The sequence below is a fragment of the Oncorhynchus clarkii genome, chromosome 16, assembly GCF_045791955.1.
Source record: "Oncorhynchus clarkii lewisi isolate Uvic-CL-2024 chromosome 16, UVic_Ocla_1.0, whole genome shotgun sequence".
In the NCBI taxonomy this organism is placed as follows: Eukaryota; Metazoa; Chordata; class Actinopteri; order Salmoniformes; family Salmonidae; genus Oncorhynchus; species Oncorhynchus clarkii.
The window spans coordinates 11,482,378-11,488,353 of NC_092162.1; the positions used below are offsets into that span (position 1 = coordinate 11,482,378).

Here is a 5,976-nt window from a genome sequence, read left to right on the forward strand (position 1 = left end):
ACACACAAAGACGAACAGACACAAATGTTACCAAAGGAATTTGAACCCAAGTGTTAGCCCTCTGAACAAAAGCCTAGGCATTAGTTTGGGGAGCTAATGCATGTCTAAATGTCTCAGTCAAGGTTACTAATCATGGAAGCATGATTCTCTCTCTCTCTCACACACACACACACACACACACACACACACACACACACACACACACACACACACACACACACACACACACACACACACACACACACACACACACCCCTTCCCAGGCCTGGTAGTGTGTGCTGCTGTTCTGCAGAATGTCCTCCAGCTGTATGGTGCAGTTAGCCACAAAGTCGTCATATCCGATTGGTGCATCATGGAACACTGACATCTCCAATTCCTCCCCTCACCTGGACTGTAAAGTCCTATAAAAAATAGAATAGAATAGCATTTGTGTCACTCTTTATCCATCTGCAAACCTTCTGCCCATTAGCCCACCTCTTTAATCTTAAGGCTGGCCCTAAACTGAAGAGCATAGTTCAGGTGTGTTAGTGTTGGTCTGGAGCAAAAGTGTGCCACCAAAGCTGCCCGGTCCTGGAGGAGTGGATCTGGTGCCGTACATGGCTCCATGCCAGGGAGTTGATCCTGTTCTCGGTGCAGGTCTGTCCCAGGTGCGTCTGGTCCAGGTTGAGGGTGAGGTAGGGATCCAGGAGGAATGAGGAAGAGTTCTTCCCCCCCGCATGGCGGAGTGCCCAGGGGGTGGGCTTCAAATCCACCGCCTCACACACACACACCTTCAGCAACCCATGGAACACTGGCATGGTGGTGTGTGTGCAGATGGTCTGTCTGTAAGTCTGTTAGTTCTAACTACTCACCATATTAGATGGGTGATCCTACATACCAATAATCCATTCAACCACTCAGAAATGTACACATGGTCACAGATATATACACACACACGCGCGGTAATGTTAAAAACACCCCTCTTCGTCCCTAATAGTCTATAGGACACAGTCCGGTACCGATCCTCATCGCGCAGAACCAGATCGGTTACTGACAGACGACAGTCGGTGCCTTCTGTGTTTGCTTACAGTCCGTCTGTGCAGATGGTAGATATAAGGAGGGTTATCGTCAGCGGAAAGAATAAGGAAGAGGTCTCGGTGGCGGGAGGAGAGGAGTAAACCCCGATGAGGAATCACAGAGAACGGCTCCGGTCCTGATCATCTGATCGTAGACTGTCCCAGTTAGAACAGCTTCTGACCCGGTCACGGGCTGGGAAGACCAAAACATCAGCAGCTCGCGCTCAGTAGCCTAAACAGCTTCTGAGCGCTGGTTCTCCTTTTTACCCGGGATGTCAGTCTGCTTGTCCGGTGGGTCCCACGGCTAACAGAGCTAACCAGTGGCAGGCTATCGATCCCCTAAATCGCTCTCTCGTTTCCTCTCTCCCTATCGCTCTCACCCATTTCACTATGTGAGCGCAAGCTTCAGGGAATGCGCGAAACGCATCAGCCGCGCCGCCTGCGCTGAATAGGTATTGTGTATGTGTGTGTGTGTGTGTGTGTGTGTGTGTGTGTGCGTGCTGGATACCACACCTAATATGGTCAATCAGACAGTCTCTGCGTAACGAAATAATACGGACACACACACACACACAAGTTTAGAAGAGATGGTTCAGTGAGCTACACTGATGAATAGCCTAGTGGTTTGGCTTTAGCTCAACGTGCTAACAGTCTTGTGGCACACTGACTGCGCAGACAACCTAGGTTCAAATCCAGTGGTTTACCAAAGGACATGAGGGGTGTGTTGATGAAAGCTTGACTGTCCCTGCTATAACATCATACATTAATTATATATATCTCCTTGCTGTCAGTAAACCCTTCTGTCACTGTGATGCACACACACACCCACTGTCTGAAACAGTGTAACTCCTTTCTTGCCCAAGCCTAGGTTTTTGAAAGCAGTTCGCTAACTCCCCTCGAATGTAGCCTACACCGAACAACAAAAAATACTCAAAACACTGTGATTGTGAAATGAAACCATGAAAAGTAGTGTACCTGAGCTGAGACCTGCACTATAAAACATTACCTGTAACACACATTTACAGCATATTACTTGAGCAACTGACTACAGTAGCATGTTCAGTGCATTACTGGAAGCACAGAGGTTAGTAAACTGTTGTATATTTACAGGGCATTACTGGAAGCACAGAGGTTAGTAAACTGTTGTATATTTACAGGGCATTACTGGAAGCACCGTGGTTAGTAAACTGTTGTATATACAGTGCCTTGCGAAAGTATTCGGCCCCCTTGAACTTTGCGACCTTTTGCCACATTTCAGGCTTCAAACATAAAGATATAAAACTGTATTTTTTTGTGAAGAATCAACAACAAGTGGGACACAATCATGAAGTGGAACGACATTTATTGGATATTTCAAACTTTTTTAACAAATCAAAACTGAAGAATTGGGCGTGCAAAATTATTCAGCCCCTTTACTTTCAGTGCAGCAAACTCTCTCCAGAAGTTCAGTGAGGATCTCTGAATGATCCAATGTTGACCTAAATGACTAATGAGGATAAATACAATCCACCAGTGTGTAATCAAGTCTCCGTATAAATGCACCTGCACTGTGATAGTCTCAGAGGTCCGTTAAAAGCGCAGAGAGCATCATGAAGAACAAGGAACACACCAGGCAGGTCCGAGATACTGTTGTGAAGAAGTTTAAAGCCGGATTTGGATACAAAAAGATTTCCCAAGCTTTAAACATCCCAAGGAGCACTGTGCAAGCGATAATATTGAAATGGAAGGAGTATCAGACCACTGCAAATCTACCAAGACCTGGCCGTCCTTCTAAACTTTCAGCTCATACAAGGAGAAGACTGATCAGAGATACAGCCAAGAGGCCCATGATCACTCTGGATGAACTGCAGAGATCTACAGCTGAGGTGGGAGACTCTGTCCATAGGACAACAATCAGTAGTATATTGCACAAATCTGGCCTTTATGGAAGAGTGGCAAGAAGAAAGCCATTTCTTAAAGATATCCATAAAAAGTGTTGTTTAAAGTTTGCCACAAGCCACCTGGGAGACACACCAAACATGTGAAAGAAGGTGCTCTGGTCAGATGAAACCAAAATTGAACTTTTTGGCAACAATGCAAAACGTTATGTTTGGCGTAAAAGCAACACAGCTCACACCATCCCCACTGTCAAACATGGTGGTGGCAGCATCATGGTTTGGGCCTGCTTTTCTTCAGCAGGGACAGGGAAGATGGTTAAAATTGATGGGAAGATGAATGGAGCCAAATACAGGACCATTCTGGAAGAAAACCTGATGGAGTCTGCAAAAGACCTGAGACTGGGACGGAGATTTGTCTTCCAACAAGACAATGATCCAAAACATAAAGCAAAATCTACAATGGAATGGTTCAAAAATAAACATATCCAGGTGTTAGAATGGCCAAGTCAAAGTCCAGACCTGAATCCAATCGAGAATCTGTGGAAAGAACTGAAAACTGCTGTTCACAAATGCTCTCCATCCAACCTCACTGAGCTTGAGCTGTTTTGCAAGGAGGAATGGGAAAAAATGTCAGTCTCTCGATGTGCAAAACTGATAGAGACATACCCCAAGCGACTTACAGCTGTAATCGCAGCAAAAGGTGGCGCTACAAAATATTAACTTAAGGGGGCTGAATCATTTTGCACGCCCAATTTTTCAGTTTTTGATTTGTTAAAAAAGTTTGAAATATCCAATAAATGTCGTTCCACTTCATGATTGTGTCCCACTTGTTGTTGATTCTTCATAAAAAATACAGTTTTATATCTTTATGTTTGAAGCCTGAAATGTGGCAAAAGGTCGCAAAGTTCAAGGGGGCCGAATACTTTCGCAAGGCACTGTATACAGGGCATTACTGGAAGCACAGAGGTTAGTAAACTGTTGTATATTTACAGGGCATTACTGGAAGCACTGTGGTTAGTAAACTGTTGTATATTTACAGGGCATTACTGGAAGCACAGAGGTTAGTAAACTGTTGCATATTTACAGTGCATTACTGGAAGCACAGAGGTTAGTAAACTGTTGCATATTTACAGGGCATTACTGGAAGCACAGAGGTTAGTAAACTGTTGTATATTTACAGGGCATTATTGGAAGCACCGAGGTTAGTAAACTGTTGTATATTTACAGGGCATTACTGGAAGCACAGAGGTTAGTAAACTGTTGTATATTTACAGGGCATTACTGGAAGCACAGAGGTTAGTAAACTGTTGTATATTTACAGGGCATTATTGGAAGCACCGAGGTTAGTAAACTGTTGTATATTTACAGGGCATTATTGGAAGCACCGAGGTTAGTAAACTGTTGTATATTTACAGTGCAGGTTTCTAGTGCCACAACAGGCAGTAATTCTGTTACATGTATTTGATTTAAGTATTTCAACACTTTCAAAACCTATTTCGTCATTTGAATTTTGCTGACCTGAAATACAATTCATGCAGACTATTTTGTAAGCATTTCATTAGAATACATGTATTTTGTATTTTTTTAATTAAAAAAACATACTTGCCCGCTAGATCGTTCTCCTTAACGGTAACGCCATCTTTTTATTTGCTATGACTGGGGTATATTCTTGTTTAACTTAGTTTCTTTCACTGACTGTAAGTCGTCTGCTAGATGACCAAAATGTAAATGTAAAAATGAAAACTTAGAAAGCACTGCTGGGTATTATTCTCATGACCTCTGCCCCCAAACAAGGCCAAATTTTATCAAAATACAAAATAGTTGAGGGCAGAGCTCGTTAGAATAAAACCCAGCAGCAGTATGCTTTGCAAATGCTGTTTTTTAACATTCACATTCTGGTCATTTAACAGACTCCCTTTACAGAGCGACATCCAGTCAGCACATTCATCTAAGGTTGATTTAAAAAGAACACATATCACAGTCAAATCAAGTAAAAAGCTGTTGTAGTTAAGGATACATTGGTCTTAAAAATATACTTCATTTGTAAAAAATACAAATAAATAAAACCTTTTGAATGTATCTTTTCCCATCCTGGTTAGTGCTAAATATACTGAACAAAAATATAAACACAACATGCAACAATGTCAAAGATTTTACTGAGTTACAGTTCATAAGGAAATCAGTCAAGGGGGTGTGGTATATACTTAAACAATAAGGCCCGCGTTGCGTCTTGCTTAAGAACAGCCCTTAGCCGTGGTATATTGGCCATATACCACACCCCCTCAGACCTTATTGCTTATATGAAGGCAGTACTGCTCACTTGAACTATTTCTTTTTGACTTGATTTTTGATTTTTTTTTTTTTTTTTTAGGTCCTCAACATTTTTGAGTAGCCAGAATTTATCCAGTTTTATAGTGTACCATGCCACCCACAAAAGGTTTTTAGATTCCAAAAATACAGTATGGTAATGTATTTTGTGGGGTGGTACTGAATTACAGTAAATTACTGGCAGCACAGTAGCCAGTAAGTTACTGTAGTTTTACAGGACACATGTAAAACAATATGGTACTGTATTCTGTGCGGTACAGCATTCTCACCAATGGCCTAGCGTCGTCAGAGTTATTGTGTCTTCCGCATGCCGAAATGTGTCTTCCGCATTTAACCCAACCTCTCTGTTTTGTACTGTTGGCGGTAGGAATATAAACATTTTGCTATACCTGCGATAACATTTGCAAAACGTGTACACAACCAATAAAATTGTATTTGTAAAAGACCAAGGACATGCTGTTGGCGCCATACAAATAGGTAAATGGCTCTGCATTCTAGTCTGTTGTCTCCATCCATTGGTCCCAAGGAGGTAGTGCGTCTGCCAGCATAATGACATCTCATTGTGGCCACCAGACTGCGCTGTTTCACATGAATTGATGCCAGTTTGTTCGCGCAGAGATGAAATAACACGTTGCAAAAAGCAGTCAGACTCCGTGTATGACAACGCTTTATAGAATAACCACCAACTCTAGTCCAATAATAAATGAACTCATAAC

At 42.4% G+C, this 5,976-nt stretch overlaps 1 pseudogene; it reads right to left on the reverse strand.

Annotated features, from left to right (window-relative positions):
• LOC139367844 (protein kinase C epsilon type-like) overlaps window positions 1-797 on the reverse strand; it is a 16,619-nt pseudogene extending 15,822 nt beyond the window's left edge.
• Window positions 798-5,976: the final 5,179 nt, after the last annotated feature.